The 17,776-nt window shown below is 38.7% G+C and overlaps 1 protein-coding gene across 1 annotated transcript in view; it reads right to left on the minus strand.

The window, feature by feature from the left end:
* TAFA2 (TAFA chemokine like family member 2) overlaps positions 1-17,776 on the minus strand; it is a 517,570-nt gene that overhangs the window by 290,297 nt on the left and 209,497 nt on the right. The gene's annotated exons all lie outside the window — the stretch shown is intronic.

Below are 17,776 nucleotides of genomic sequence, written 5' to 3' on the forward strand. Positions count from 1 at the left end.
AACTGAGCCACACAGGCACCCCTTTTGCCGTCTTGTTAACCCTCAGTTTCCCCATTTGTAAACTGAGGACATTCTGCAACTGGTCACTGTTAGATACAGATACTGAAATAGATTGTAACTAATTTTCTAACACAGACACTAAAGTGTGTGTGTTAACAGGATGTTTATTTGCCTCTTGAGTCTTTCCATTCTGTTCACTATTTACACTGAAGGCAGTGAGAGATTCACCTTTATTTTTTAATTTTTATTTATTTTCAGAGAGAGAGAGAGAGCATATGTGGGAGAGGGGCAGAGAGAAGAGAGAAAGAATCCCAAGTAGGCTTTGGGCTGACAGTCTCAAACACTCGCAGGGCTTGAACCCATGAACCGTGAGATCATGACCTGAGCCAAAATCAAGAGTCATACACAACTGACTGAGCCATGCAGGCAGCCCTCATTTTCTTAAACACCACTTCCCTCGCATCACTCCCTCCCCTATGATACCCTGCACAAACAGCTCTCTACTACCTAGAGTGGAGTTTCGACTTCTTAGTGTGATACTGAACACTTCCTACAACCAGACCCCACTCTCTACAGGCTGACAGCCCACAATTTTGTAACAAACACTTCAGGCCAAAAAGCTGGAGTCCCCTCTGTGCTCTGTGCCCTTGCCCAGGTAAGTTTACCTGCACCGCACACCCTCCCCCTCTTTCTCTCTAAGGTCAACATTCTCACCATTTTTCAGTCTGTACACCACCACTGTGGAGAAAGTCACCAAAGTGGCACTCTATCAGCAGCACAACCTCAAACAGACAAAGCTGTCTGTCCCTGCTTTTTCCTCTTTCCTCTGATTACAACGGGAAAAATGCCACTATTTTTATTAAAGACCAATGTCTCCAGTCACGCTCAGGATCCCATCTTGCCTTCTCCAGACCTCTCTCCCACAACTTCAGTCTCCCAGTCTCTCACCTTCTCCTGAGTAATTCTACCAATCAAATATGTTTCAATACATCCCAACTGGAGGGGAGTAAAACACCTCACCTAATTCACTTATCACTCCGCTTGCTTCTCTGCTCCTCCTCCAAGTCTCCACACACTTCCTCTATCTTTTCATGCACATCCCATTTCAGTCCAGTCTAAGTGAATTTCCATCCATCTTTTCATCAGTATTGTTCTGGCTAAAGTCACCGATAAACTTGATCTTGTCAAACTTAATGCATTCTCCTTTGTCCCCATCTTTTTTGACATCCTCCTCCGTTTCCATACATTACACACCCAGCTTTCTCTCTATTTGCCTAGAGATTTTTCTCAGTCTCCCTGTCTCCTTTTCCATCTCTTACTTCTACATATGGTTAGGGCTTGGGCCTGGGCCAGCTCTTTCTCTAGGTTCTACATTGTATGTTGAACATATTCACTTCTCTGCATCTCCATTGAAATGAGCCCTTTCCAGGCCATCATCCTTGCTAGCCTAGTCTACCGTAATAGCCTCCTACCTGGTCTCTGCCTCATGTCTTTTGCATGAGCCACACAAGAGTGACCACATTAAACATCAATCAGTTCACTTCACTGTCCTGTGAAACACCCTCAGAGGCTTCCCAAACACCAAGAACAAAATCGAACCTCATATAATGATCTCCAAGGCCTGCATCATGTTACCTTCCCCTGTCTCCACCCCACATGGACTTGAATAATCTCCATCCCTGTGTTCACTATGCTACAGCCACAATGGTCTCCCTTCAGTTCTGCAAATAAGCTAAGTTTTCCCATATTAGAGACTTTACACATACTGTTCCCTCCTGAGAAAACACCCTTCTCCCACCTTCATATCACTAGTTCTTTCAAGTTCAGCATAAATGTCACCAGCCTAGGGAGATTTTTCTCATGAACTCACAATTCAGAGGGTCTCTTCCATTGTCAGTTTTCTCTATTTGTGTCCTATGCTCTCATCATAAAATTTATCACAGTAATTATTCTATGTGTTTTTTAGGCTTGTTTTGTTTCTATCTCTTCTACTAGAATATAGACTGGACCAGGTCTGCCTCTTTTAACATCATGCCCCCCTTGCCCCATACCCAGAATAGTGCCTGGCTCACAGTAAGTACTCAGGAAATATATGTTGAATATCAATAAATATGTCCAAGATTTAAGATTACATGTAATTATATATTATATGATTCTATCTATCTGAAATATCCAGAATGGGTATATCAGTAGAAACAGAAAGTAGATGAGTAGTTGCTTAGGGCTTCAGGTAGATGAGAGGAAAAGAGGGTGGATGTTAAGAAGCGTGGGATTTCTTCTGGGGTGATAAAAATGCCCTAAGCTGGATTGTGGTGATGACTGCACAACTCTTCAAATATACAAAAATCATTAAACTGTACATGTGAAGTGGGTGAAGTTTACAGTATATGAACCATGTCCCAATACAGAAAAAAAAGAACATTTGATTAATCCATGGGTTGATTGATTTTTTAATTTCATAGATAACAGATGTACACTCGCCTATATTTTGTTTCATTTTATGGTACTAAAAGTAAACGAATATGGACTAATGTTAATAAGGCAGTCAACAAGGAAAGAAGTACTTCTTCAATACCTACTGCAAACCATGAAGGTACTGGAAGTGACCAAAAAGAAAAATGCCTCAACTCTTCCCTTAAGAAGTTTGAAGAACCCATTTAATCCATATTAAGATGATGAAGAGGTGAACAGTGAAGGTCACTGTATCAGAAACCTCTCATGATTCATCTACTATGCTCCACCATCCCTTTTTACCCCAGCTGGCATTTCAGCAACCAGCTGTGTGCAGGTTTAACTAAACAACCCCTCACTCCTACTTTCTACCGAGACTTACACTGCAGCCTTGTGGGACATTACAGAACCACTCAGCCATTCCAACATATGTGCAAACCTGGAGGAGGTGGGCACTGACAACAGGTACAACCCTCAACCACATCAGAGCTAATCCATAAATACTCCACTCTTCTGTGTCTCAGGTGTAATTATACCACTCCTCTAAGTCTGCACAGTGGGACTGAGTCATAGCTGCCCATAGCAGTAAACAGCTCAAAAATGTACCTTGAACAGGCTATTACTCCTTCCCTCTCTTTCTTCCAAATGCTCCACTTCTGTGTCCTGGGATCACTTCCCCAAATAAACTACCTATTGAAAGCCTTGTCTCAGTATCTATTTGGATCTCTGTTTCAGGCAATCTTCAAAGTCTATTTCTCTATTCTCATTGTCTTACCAAGAGGACCTAAATATTCTGAATTCATACCATGGCATAATGTCAATCAGATAGGACAACCATAAATTATGCTTATAGGACTACACATTTGCCAAAATAATTCATTCAACAATTCACTCATTCTCACACCAAATATCCATTTCCACTATAAATCAGGTTTTCTTCTAGGTTCTGAAAATACAGCAGTGGACATAACAAAATCCACATTCTCTAGAGGTTTTATTCTAGTAGCAAGAAACAACCAACAAGTAAATATATAATATGGTAGATAGTGATAAGCTTTATAAAAAAAGGGGGGGCGGTTGTTTTTGTTTTTGTTTTTGTTTTTAGAGGCTGTGACCAGAGAAGGAATCTCTGGAAAAGTGTATATGAGCAGAAATCTGAATGATTATGGGGAGGAAATCCTCCCAGGTTAAGGGAACAGTAACGACAAAGACCTGCAGTTAGAAATGAATTTGTTATGTTCCAGGAAGACCAAGAAGGCAATACAGCTGGAATTGAAGTATGCAGGAGAAGGACAGGAAAGGAGGCAGGGTGGCTCTTGAAGGCCAAGGGACAGAAGTTGAATTTTATTCTGAAAGCATTTCTCCAGTGGACAACTGTAAAAAGGGGAATGGTGTGATTGCATTTACATTTCTATAAGATTATGCAAGCTGCTGGGTGGTGACACTATGGGAGGCAGAGGTGGAAGCAGGGGCCCACTCAGAAAGCTTTAACAGTGGTCCAGGGGGGGATGTGAGAGCAGATCACCATGGAGGGAGGGAGAAAGCATTCAAATAACTTAAGCATCTAAAAAAAGGGGGGGAGGGGTGCTTCAGTGGCTCAGATGGTCCAACTCTTTTTTTTTTTTTTTAAGAGAGAGAGACAGAGAGTCAGAAAGAGGGAGACAGAATCCAAAGCAGGCTCCAGACTCTGAGCTGTCAGCACAGAGCCCAACACAGGGCTCAAGTTCATGAACCATGAGATCATGACCTGAGCCGAAGTGAGCCGCTTACCCTACTGAGCCACCCAGGCGCCCCAAGCATTCATCTCTTGATTTCTGCTCAGATCATGATTTCACAATTCTTGAGATCAAGCCCTACGGCGGGCTCTGCTCTGCCCTGACAGCACAGAGCCTGCTTGGCATTTTGTCTCTCCCTCTCTCTGCCCCTCCCCTGCTTGCATGCACACATGTATGCACTCTCTCTCAAAATAAATAAATAAATGTTAAAATTAAATAAAAGTAAAGACGTTTGTTCTGCTCAAGCATTGTTTTTCTTGCAAATGAATATTCTGACAGAAAGCTATTCATGTTTAACAAAAATTTTAAATTAATTCTTAATAAAAGTATAAAGCTGATCTGGAATATTACATAGTGTTCATATTGGTTACAAAGCAAAGCAAAATTTGATTTTTAAGCACGTATTTTAAGGAGAAAACTTAGATCAACCCCATTGTCACAATCTACAGGAAATCACAGTCAGGTGTAAATTATCCATGTCAGAAGGGAAAAGAAAATCTTAGGTTCACTGTGCTAAAGATTAAAAAATTAAAAGGAATTTAACGATAAAATAGCACAAGTACAAGAGGAGTGACAATTTCCCTTAGAAGCATAATTGCCCATTCCTGTCACTCAGAATATCAGTATGAGGGGAAATCTAGGTTTCAAAGGACATGATAAGATTTCAGATCTATAAATTTCTTAATAAATGTAATTTAGCATAACATTTTAAAGATATTTCCAGAAAACTTCATTTAAAAACACACCTTTTGCTTGTTCATTTACTTCATCTGCCTTTCTTCCTCACATCTCTAAAAAGACAGCACTCTAAAAGGTACAAACTTAATGAGTAAGTCCTGAGGATATAATGTGAAGCATGGTGACTATAGTTAACCATACTGTATGGCATATTTGAAAATTGCAAAGAGTAAATCTTACAAGTTTTTATCATAAGAAAAAAAAATTTTGTAATTAAGTGTGGTGATGGAGATTACCTAGACCTACTATAGTGATCATTTTGGAATACATAATCAATTATGTTGTACACCTGCAACTAACACAATGCTATATGTCAATTATACCTCAGTCATAAAAAAGATTGAATCTAGATATAAAGATGCAAACAGTACTTTTTATGACACAGATAGGTATTTTTTTTCCTCTTAAAAACTTCATATATTAACGGCCAACACTTACATAGTACTTAGTACATACAAAACACTGTTCTAAGTGTTTTACATGTATAAAAGCATTTAATCCTCACAGCTACATTAGGCATGTACTATTATTTGCCCCATTACACAAATAGCTCCCAAGAAGTTAAATATCTGGACCAAGGCCTCACAGCTGGAAGCCAGAATTCAAACCCCAGCAGTCTGGCTCTGTCCTCTTAACCACTACACATACTACCTCCTATTGTATTGTGCAGATGGTACCTTAGTTTAGAAAAAAACAAAATCAGAACCAGCACCTAAAGGATGTAATTGAAGAAAAATGAGGAAAGGGCTGGGAATAAGCATCTCTCCTCAATAGCTAATTCTACTGCCACCAGGGAAGATGCAAATGATGTTCTCTAATCCTCATCTCATCTACAACTGTGAGAGATTCACCTCCCATATCATAGGCTGATTCTCATATCCTGAAAAATTTCTCCTACTTGTAGCACTCAAGTACTAACCTGTTCTGTAATAATACCAGAGCATCATGTCAAAGAAGCCAGCTTTTACTGAGCTGCATGAACAAAATCTAGTTTCAAATATTATACTTCCTTACTTCTTCTTCTAGAGATCTTATTGAAGACTGAAAAAGATCCTTGCCATAAGAGGATCTTAATAGGAAAGGAACCAATTCCATTTAATTCCAGGGGATTTTGTCCTCCAATTTAACTGAATGACAAATTCAAATTACTATTGAACTAAAGCTAGTCCCCTTCTTCAAAAGTGACCTCTGGACTCTCATCTCAAGAACCTTCCCAGATATTCCCAATTTATCAATAGCCTCAATAGCTGAATTGGTTGTAAATAATGGCTGTCATTTTGTAGTACCCAAATTTAACCTCATAAAATCCACCAAGAAGACTCATCAAATTTAGTATCTGAATTTGCCAAAGAAGATAAAGGATACAGAGCTTAAATGTCTTGGTAGGATCACATAAGTAGGTGAAGTATGGAGGTGATATGTGGATGTAGCTCCATGAAAGTGAAGATCAGACCATTCTATCATCCATTAAAGGTAAATCATTCAACAGGCCATTCATGTGGCAAGTTCCATGCTAATTGATAGAATTCCATAGAGAATGCCGTGAAATTCTCAAGCAAGTTATTTAAACACCTTGTACCTGTTTCCTTATCTATAGTGAGGCTAATACTAACATCTATATTCCAGAACTATTGAGATGATTAAATGAACTAATGTATGTCAACATTTAGCACAGTCCCTGGAACAAAGGATTTTAATAAATACAAAGAAAAATTTTGCAAATGTAGCTATCTAACGAGTGAGTTCTGTTCACCAGAAAGGCAGAGAGGTGGCCTGGGGGACATATCTCAGAAATGATGGGAAAAGACTTTCCCAAACCTGTGAGATTATGGAAAGAGATAGGATCTTGGCCAACATAAATAGTTCTTACACCTATTTTCTTTTATTATTTTACTTTATTTTAGAGAGTGAGCAAGCTAGGGAGGGGCAGAGAAAGCAGGAGAGAAAGAATCTTAAGCAGGCTCCACAGTCAGCATGGAACCAGATGCCTGGGCTCCATCTCACAACCCTGAGATCATGACCTGAGCTGAAATCATCAGTCAGACTCTTAACCAACTGAGCCAACCAGGCACCCCTACATCTATATTCCAATAGAGGAGATATTTCCCAGAAATTTTCATATATTTATAAAGAAAAAAATCTTATAAACAAAAAAAATAATATTTTTTAGAGATACCAAAATAAATTTGATCAAATGTTTGGATGAACCAAATTATTTATTTTTCCACTAAGATTACTGTTATTTCCTATTGCTTATACTTTTTCTTTTTTTATTTTTGAGAGAGAGAGAGATGGAGGGAGAGAGAGAGCATGAGCAGGGGAGAGGAGCAGAGGGAGGGAGGGTGGGGGAGAGAGAGAGAGGGAGAGAGAGAGGCAGAGGCAGAGGCAGAGGCAGAGGCAGAGGGAGAGGGAGAGGGAGAGGGAGAGGGAGAGGGAGAGGGAGAGGGAGAGGGAAAATCTTAAGCAGGCTCCACACTCAGCACACAGCCCAACATGGGGCTCGATCCCATGATCCAGGGATCATGGCCTGAGCTGAAACCAAGAGTCGATGCTCAACCAACTGAGGCACCCAGGCACTCCTAGCTTGTACTTTTTAAAAAGAAAACCAAAATTATGAACCGAAACAAAGTCACAATTAATGGATAAATATAGCTGTTACTAGTTTAATCCTGTAATTCATTATCTTATTATAAACTATGTTATCCTTTGTTTCTTCACAGGTATTACCTATCCAACTACATTAGGGGAAACTCAAAGACAAAGTACATCATACATTGCTTTTTCATTCCATGCACCATTTGCTATAATTTCCTATATATAGAAGGTCAATACCTCAATAAGGCCATGGTAGTTCTGAACTAGATTCTATAACAAGTGTTGGCAAGAATGTGGAGTACATGGAAATCGCATCCATTATAGGAGGGAGTTAAAATTGGTACAATCACTTTATCAAAACGTTTGGTAGTATTTACAAAACTGAATATACACATTCCCTACACATACAGCAACTCCACTGTTGGTACATATTCAGCAGATATGCATAAATATGTGTACTCAAAAAAGTGTACAAAGATGTTCAAAGCAGTAAAACATGGAATATCCCCAAAATGAAACAATCCAAATGTTCTTTCAATACAGAATAAATTAAGATATATTCACATCATGGAATGCTGCACGGCAGTGAAAATAAACTACCCCCTCTGATGATAAAAATGGTGACTCTCGGGGCTCCTGAGCGGCTCAGTTGGTTGAGCGATCAACTTCAGCTCAGGTCATGATCTCACGGCTCATGAGTTCAAGCCCCACATCTGGCTCTGTGCTGACAGCTCAGAGCCTGGAGCCTGCTTCAGATTCTGTGTCTTTCTCTCTCTACCCCTCCTCCACTCATGCTCTGTCTCTCTCTGTCTCAAAAATAAACAAATATTAATTTTTTTTAATGGTGACTCTCACAAGCATCATGTGAAACAAAGGAAACCACCCCCAAATAGATTCATACTCTATGATTCAATTTATATAAAGGACAAAATCAGGAAGAATGAATCTATAATAACAGAAGTCAGAAATAGTGATTACCTTTGGGGGAAGGACACAGGAGGGACCTCTGAAGTACTTGATCTTTCAGGATTCCAACACCCAATTTTAATGTGGGGAGGAGAAGTTTTCCCCGCCACACACGACACCTCGCAATTCTCAGACACCAGCAAGGTATAAGAATTCAACTCAATCCTGATACTGCCCACCCAGAGACAGCCTCACATTCCACAGGTTAGGGGTTCAGCCTTAAAACACCGCCCTCCATCCTCCACTTCAGATGCCATTCATAAATCTCAGTCCTGGTTAACTATGCTTCTGACTGGCTGGCTATGAATTGGAGGTTGCAGTGATCTTTTTAGGTTTGGTTAGTTTGCTAAACGGACTCACAGAACTCAGGGACATTTACTTACATTTGCCAGCTAATTAAAGGATATGATCAAGGATACAAATCAACAGCCAGATGAAGAGTACATTGGATGAGATCCTGAACAAAGGAGCTTCTGTCCTCATGGAAGTTGGGGCCTAGTCCAGTGGCACAAAGAAGTGCTTTGATTCCCTAAGCATGGAAAGTCTTGAAGAAGAAAAAAGAAGAAGAAAGAAAAAGAAGAAGAGGAAGACCAAAAAGCTAGTTTCTTGGGTTTTTTACAGAGGCTTCATTACATAGCCATGACTGACATGGCCATAAATCACTGGCCATTGTTTTTATTCAACCTCCAGCCCCTATCCCCTACCCTGAGGTCAGAAGTTGGAACTAAAAGTTCCAAACTCTCAAATCACATGGTCTGTCCTCCTGACAACAAGCTCCTGCCCTTGAGCGGGGTCTAAAAGTCATCTTCATTAATAATAAGACACCCATTTCACGTTTATGGCTCTGAAGTTTTTTTTTTAATTGTGGATGAAGACCATATATATCTAAGAAATATATTTTGGTCATCTGAATGATGACTTATAAATCATATCACAACTGATAAAAAGTGTTTATGTAAATTTAAATCCTCAGAATGAACATCATTGTACTCCACTGCTCTGCTCCCTCTTCCCAATGATATCCCTACAATTCATAAATATTCTACAGAAAGTATAAAAGGCAGGGGAAAGCACATCACAGCATTTACACTGGCCTATACAACCTTTGAGATTCTGTTGCTTCCTCCAACTAGCTTTGAAAGATTGCTAAACTTCTCCCTGCTCCCTCATCTGGGAAATAAATGTACTGGACTTTTGTATACCCTAGGCAGCACAATATATAGTGATCCATATTGTATGTAAAAAGTAAAACAAAAACACATATGATTACAATAAATTAAAAACTATGCAAATATCAAAACACACTATAGAGAGATATAATTAGCTGTCCATGAGTGATGATGTTTAAAAGAGGTTTTAATATGAATAAAACTTGGAATCAAAAGATCCCCTAGTGATATAAACAGAATAGTGGTACCAGAAAAATAGAGCCAGATGGTTTTATCACCACCCCCGAGTACTCTCAACCCTCCAACCTCTCCCTCTTCTGTAAAACCCCATATTAATTGACCCCTTTGTCCAGACCATGGAAAAAATCTTCAGAGACTGGTGATGATATGGTGGGGCAGGTTACTGTAATTGTCTGGCAATGGCTTATGTTTCACTGCATTTTTCATGGACCACAGACTATAGTACTTTTTACATTGCAGGTATTCAGTAAATATTTGTAGATTTGATTCCTTGGGATAAAAAAGAAAAAACAGGAGCAGGAATTTTCTGTGAGGCATATACTTCTATCATAAAAGACAGGTCTTGGTTTCTCTTTTCAATGGGAAAGTAGCCCACTTATAGACTTCACCCTCTCTCCCTTACAGAAATCCTGGCTCCTCCATGACATGAGCACCCCACTCCCCTCACAGCTCAAATGCTGGTTTCTCTCACAGACAGCCTACAACTCAATTGAGCCTACAAGTGAGGTAGATGTCCTCCTTTCTCCTCATTGCAGCCTCCCTCTCTGGTGATGTTTTCATTGTACCAAGTCACATCCTGCTCTTTACACCCCCACTACTCTCCTCTATAAAATTTCCCAGCTTGGAATCTCATCAGATATAATCACTGTTGGTGCCATCCACTGATACTGGAGTCATTCCCACTCACTGCTTGACAATATTAACTCCTAGTTCACTACGACTTTCCTACAACACAACTCCTATCTTAATATTTGGCTATTTCAATTCATACATAGAAAGGCCTTCAACATCCTGGCCTCTTCCCAAATTTCTCTCTTCCAATAATCATGTCCTATACCCTGCCCTAGACACTCACTCCACTCACTCCTAAGACCCATTCTTCACCTTTTTATTACCTACAAACTCTCCAAAATTTCAAGCCTCCCACTTCCTGGCCACTTTCTGTCTTCAAGTGCATTGCTTCTAGTACTTCAGTTCACTCCAGCTTAAATCTCCTGGGAACTTGCAGAGCACTGATCCCACTAATTTTCACTGTCCTCCATCCATCTGACATCTCTCCACCCTCTGTACTCAAAACTCCATGGTAAATCATTACAATCACTTCCTCACATACATCCTTGATTCCATTTCCCTCTCACCACATCATCTTTCACCTGGGTTATCATATTAGTCTCCTAACAGTTCCCCCAGCTTATCCACCGTCAGTCTATTCTTAATAAAGCAGCCAGTAGCAGCCTTTAAAAAAAGGTCAATCGAATCATGCCATTCCTCTATTCACTACTCTCAAGTGGTTTCCATCTCATTCACAGTAAAATCCAAGTCCAAGCAATGGCTTATAAGCCCAGCTGTGACCTGTGCCCTTACCTCTGACTCCCCCTCCTACTCTTCTTCTGTTCCCTCACTGTAGGCCAGCTACTGGAACCCTCACTGCTCCTCAAATCTGTCTGACATGCCCCTCCCTCTGGGCCTCTGCATGGACTAATTCCTCTGCCTACAAAGCTCTTAAACTAAATCTATTCACATGACTTCCTCCTTTGCCTTCTTTCAGTTTTGCTCAAATCTCAGCCTGTGAATGAGGCTTACCCTGAAACCTTATTTAAAACTGAAACCTCCCCCAGCCTAGTACTCCCACTTTTCCATACCCTATTCTATTATTCTTTTTATCATTGTACTTTTAACTGTCTACTATAGTATATAATCTGTTTATGTATTATACCTATCATCTTTCTCTTGCCCAGCCCCATTACTAGAATTTAAACTCCATGAGAGTCAAAAGTTTTGATCCGTCTTATTCACTTATACCCACCAAGTACCTACAGCAATGCCTACTACATAGTATATATACCATTTATACCAAATAAATGTTTAAATAAAAAACACAAATATGCCTCTATGTGTTACTTGCTGGATTTCAACAGAACCAGAACTAGACTGCAGTATAAACTTGCAGATTCCTCATTTGCTATCTTTCTGCAGGAAGTGGATTCAAAATATAAATAAAAATCTCCTAATTGACCATATGCTATAGTCCAAAAGTTGATTTCTACATTTTCCCCCCATAGGTAAGAAATGTTCTAATTGGAGATCCAGAAGTCAGTCTACAAAAGCATATTTAATTTACAAGTACTTAAAATACTGCATATTATAAATGGGTAACAGTGAATTCAACCATTTCACTATCAATTAACAAGCAGAAATGCAAAACGCAAAGTAACTTTGGGAGTTTATGCATCTATTACCCTGATTGTGGTAATGGTATCGTGGGTACCTGCATCTGTCCAAACTCATCAAACTGAATACAGTAAATATGTGCAGGTTCTTATATACCAATTATACCTCAATAAAGCTCTTTTGAAAAGCAAAGAAAGTAATAAAAAGTATTATTTGATCTTGAATACCAACACTTGAGAGCAGCCATATTTAATTAAAGAAAGTGAAAAGAAAGTTGGAAACTTTTATGTTAATTCTGAAGGGGACTTCAAGGCCCTGGCAAAGTTATTAGAAATGGAGTCTTTGCCACGTCTATTTTCACTTCAAAGCCAAGCGTTTCCCCTTGGCTGTCACAAGTGGATCACCAGCACTGCTCTTATACTTCTAATCCACAGATACTTTCTTTTCAACTCATCTAAACGAAATATAAGGAGAACTAGAAAAAAGGTGAAGGAAAGTAGGTCTTTCTGAGATTGCTAACCAAGAGCTAGAAGGTGGCGGAGACAAAAAGTTACCTAAAAATTTACTTAAGTTGAAAACAGGTATGTTGTAAAAGACAAAGGAGCATTGCATCTCTGCTCAGACATGAGCAGAGAAAGGGCAAAACACTGTCTCTAAATTTGGTGGGAAATGTGATAGTGTGTAAACTGTCTTTAGAATAAGCAGGATGAGCAAGACAATTGTTCGGTTAGTGAATTAAGTGAATGAATGCACAACTCATGCATTTATAACCCGAGGATTACTTTGTCACTGGGAAGGAAGGTGCTTGGGAAGAAGGGTTATGTTTCCTTGATGGTCTGTCATACTGGCTGCCTTTTAAGGGCCTTTGGTTCATATTGCTTCCATGAAACACTTGCTTTTTTCTTTCTTTCCGCTCAGACCTTAAATATTGATCACCGTGGCTTCAGAATGCAGATACATTCCCAGAAATTCACATACAATATAATTTAATTTTAAAATACAGAGACAACAGTAAGCAAATAAATAAATAAATAATATAGGTACATACTGCTTTATTATTCAGTTATATTTACATAGCACTTTCCAGTTTACTAGCCATTTTTTCACATTTTTTTTCAAGTTTGTTTATTTTTGAGAGACAAAGTGAGAGAAAAAGAGTGTGTGTGTTAGAGTGGGGGAGAGGCAGAGAGAGAGGGAGGCACAGAATCTGAAGCAGGGTCCAGGCTCTGTGCTGACAGCTCAGAGCTGACACGGGGCTCAAACTCTGAACGGCGAGATCATGACCTGGGCTGAAGTCAGACGTCGAACTGACTGAGCCACCCAGGCACCCCCCAGTTTACTAGCCGTTTTAACATGAAATTTTAGGATAAAATTTCTTACAGAGACCACATACCTAGGCCATAGATAATCTACTTCAAACTAGATAATCTACATCCAGAGATGGTCAACAACTTGTCAAAGGTCACAGAGCTGGCCTACAATGCAGCTTCCCTCTCTCTCCATCCTTTCTTTCCAATAATCCACATAAGTAATTCAGCCAGGCATGACTACATGCATTTTACAAATAAGGAAAATAAGGTGTAGACAGGTCATCTGTCCTAAACTGTGCAAACCATAAGCGGTTCAAATCACATTTAACGATTTAATATGCACACCTGCCAATGAAAAATCATAACTGGAAAAGAAGCAACTGCACAGCACATCTTCGATAATCTACCCCTAGATCATCTATTTATTAAAATAGGTATTTCAATACTTTCATACATAGCTCTATTCAGAAAAATAAACCTGTTTTCCCTCTTTAAGTATTCTTCAGACTCATACCCAGCATTTATTATTGTATTTCTTTCTTCTCTTGATTTATAAAAACAACTTTTAATCTCTCTTAGATGACTTCGAACAGTGTAAAATCTTACCTGTACTGACTAGATCCTAAGTTTCCTTCTATTTCATGTTTTTGTTTCATAAACCACATACAGAGAATTTGAAAGTTTATCATTTTTGAAAGTTTAAAAAATCTAATTCATCTGTGCTTTTGTTGACAAAGGCAAAGAGAGTTGTGAAGTGTGCCCTCTGCTGGTAAAAAAAAAAAAAAAAAAAAAGAAAGAAAGAAAGAAAAAAGAAAATTGTCATACTTTAAACCAGAGAGATCCTATGAGCTATGTGACTATCTAGTATTATCTAAAGATCTAAAATATACTAGGCTAAAAATTATTTCTAAAAAAGCCATCATGATATAAGACTTCAAATAGGAAACAAAATATATCTATAAGGCATAGAAACTGAAATTGAATGAAAAGATTTATCTTATTAGCATTATATTAGTGTGTGTGTGTGTGTGTGTGTGTGTGTGTGTGTGTGTGTGTGTGTATGTTAGTATTTTATGTTTGCCTTACTACTAACTGAAATCTAACAGAAGCTACAGCTAGGAAGTGATAGTGAAATCATACTCAGATAGATGGTGTCACTTCTGTTATTCATCATTATTTCACCAAAGGAAATTGTCAAATGGAAGTCCCCAAATTTGGTGGCCAGCATATCTTCTCCCAACCCATTGTCTATCACTATTCTACAGTAATTCCCCCATAAACCTTTTAAATATCTGTTTACAAGCCAAGAGAGACAACTCCCTGCTTGTGGGCTTTGGATTCAGGCAAATTACTTAAACTATCAACTATAAACTTAGGATAATATTTCTTACCTTCTGGGGTGCCTGGATGGCTCAGTCGGTTAAGCCTCTGACTCTTGATTTCAGCTCAGGTCATGATCTCATGGTTCACAAGACCAAGCCCTGTGTGGAGCCCCTGCATTGGGCACCGAGCCTGCCTGGGATTCTCTCTCTCCCTCTTTGCTTGCTCCTCCCATGTACACACGCACACACTCTCTCTCTCTCTCAAAATAAATAAACTCTAAAAATATATATACTTATCACTTCCTAAGGTATATTTGTGGACTAAATGGACACTATATGTTCCTTATGGGGCGTTAAGACACAGGTGTTGCCCATGATGTATGACATCACTCTGGGAAGTGATAAGGAACTCTCTAAGGTGGTCACCTGGCCACCTCTCTGACCATTCTCCCCACTTGCTCCCTGTGCTATGGCGACATGATCCCTTTCTAAACACACCATGCCCCTGAGGCCTTTGCACTTACTGACCCCTATGATTGTAATGTTCTTTATACATTTAGCCACACAGCCTGTTCCTACAGGAACATACAGGACTCTGCACAAAGGTCATCACATCAAAGAGATATTCCCTTGATTACCCCGTATAAAATGACCACAGCCCTTGACTCTGCTTCTCTCATGAGCATTTATTCCTTCCTGTTATTATAGCCACTGTGCTTTGTATATAGTCCCTATCTTCCCACTAGGAGGCAAGCTCTGTGAGGCAGAGACTTCACTTACCTGGCGCCCTGCTCTGTTCACAATGACTGGAAGAGTATCTGGCTAATTGCAGGTAATCAATTAACATTTGTTGAATAAAAAGTAAATGAACTTATCAGGGACATTACAGAGCTCATTTCCACTTTGAATGAGAGAGTGGTCTCATGATGTCTAGAGCCCTAGCCTGTGATTTTGTAAAGAAAGATTATCTCAAATAAATAGACCCTATGCTCTTCCTACTGGTTCTAAGAAGAGTATTTTTAGAAATCCTCGTAACTTTTTGAAAGGAATAAATTATAAATAAAGCAATTAAATTAATTTTGAGGACACCATCAGATGTTTAAAGATTTCAATGCACTGTCATGTAAAATACTTTTTTCTGGATCACTGTCTTTTTCTTTTGATCAAGAATTTTAAGACAAAGTACAACACCAAAAACAGCTACAAAAATGCAACATTTCTGGAAATGGATAAGTGGTTAAAGGGTAAATATTTCACATAGCTTCTACTCTTTTAAATGAAGGCTATAATACAATAATGTTTCTTGAGAATGAGAAAGGAAAAAAAACATAAATAACCTACCAATTTTAAGTGTGTGAGCTAGTACCTGTTTTTAATAGGTCACTGCCAAACCTTGTTCAAATAAAAGTATTTTAACACATTATCACACACTATTAACATCTAAGTCTGATTCAAAAATGATATGCTTAGAATTCATCTTAAAAAAATATTACTCTCTTAAATATATGCTCATATAAAAGGCAAGCTCTAGGATGAACACATTTTAAGTATGCTTATCATCACTAAAGAATTAGCAAAAATGGCAAAATTGTTAACACGTGTGAAAATCCTACCTGACTTTCTGGCATTGCTGTCTATCTAGATGCACCAGGATTACACACAAGACAAATGATTGCAATCATTTGGAATTTTGAAAAAATGCCTGACACTCTCCATTTTATTGCCAGCATTTTAGGCCGCATATTACACATGATGAAAGTACTGACCTTTGAAAGAAAATTGTGGGGTCAAATAGAGAAAAATCAAATGACAGAAATTGACAGAAAGGACCACTATTGCAATCATACTTGGATCTCCTTCTTAAATAACCAACTTTTCCAACCACTAAAGTTTTGTTATTAGTCATGCTTCTCAATGAAAATCTCCCATCCAAGTACCTACATGGAGAGAAATCTGGTAGCACAAATAATCAGTTTTTTTTTAAAAAAGGACAAAACTATAAGAATTTCATTATCTACTCATATGTAGAATCATATTGAACACATAATTGTAGATCTTTGTAATATTTTCCAAAGTAATAAATTATTTTAAAATAAATTAAAATTTAAGGACATCGTAAGACCAAAAGGTGATGCAAGTCCCTTCAATTATGAAATCATCATGTCCTCTGGGACTCATTCTTCTAATAGAGGTATCAAAGGACAAAGGAGAAACTTCAAGTTCCTTAGATATAGCTCTTCATTTATTCATTTAATAGGCATTTCTTGAGTTTCATGAACTAACAGATATGGGGAATATAAATATGCATAGCCCCCAGCCCCTTTAGGGCTGACAGAAGCAATAACATGGCAGGGACTACTTCTGATCTGGAGAATAACATCACCATCATGAAAAGTTCTCAAAGAAAAGTCAAAACAGGAGATAAAAGAAGTAAAAACCAGTCAGGATAAAATAAAAAATGCTATGACTGAGCTACAATCATGAATGGATGCCACAGTGGCAAGAATGGATGAGGCAGAACAGAAAATCACTGATATAGAGAACAAGCTTATGGAGAATAATGAAGCAAAAAAAAAGAGGGAGATTAAGTCAAAAGAGCGCAATTTAAGAATTAGAGACATCAGTGACTCATTAAAAAGGAAAAACATCAGAATCATATGGGTCCCAGAAGAGGAAGAGACAGAAATAGGATTTGAAGGGTTATGTGAGCAATCATAGTGGGAAACTTTCCTAACCTGGGAAAGGCACAGACATGAAAATCCAGGAAGCACAGACAAGTCCCATTAGATTCAACAAAAACTGACCATCCACAAGGCATATCATAGTCAAATTCACAAAATATTCAGGCAAGGAGAGAATCATGAAAGCAGCAAGGGAAAAAAATTCCTTAACCTACAAGGGATGACAGATCAGGTTTGCAGCAGATCTATCCACAGAAACTTGGAAGGCCAGAGAGGAGTAGCAGGATATTTTCATTGTGCTGAATCAGAAAAATATGCAGCCAAGAATTCTTTATCCAGCAAGGCTGTCATTCAAAA

Source organism: Panthera uncia, chromosome B4 (assembly GCF_023721935.1).
Source record: "Panthera uncia isolate 11264 chromosome B4, Puncia_PCG_1.0, whole genome shotgun sequence".
NCBI classification, from domain to species: Eukaryota; Metazoa; Chordata; class Mammalia; order Carnivora; family Felidae; genus Panthera; species Panthera uncia.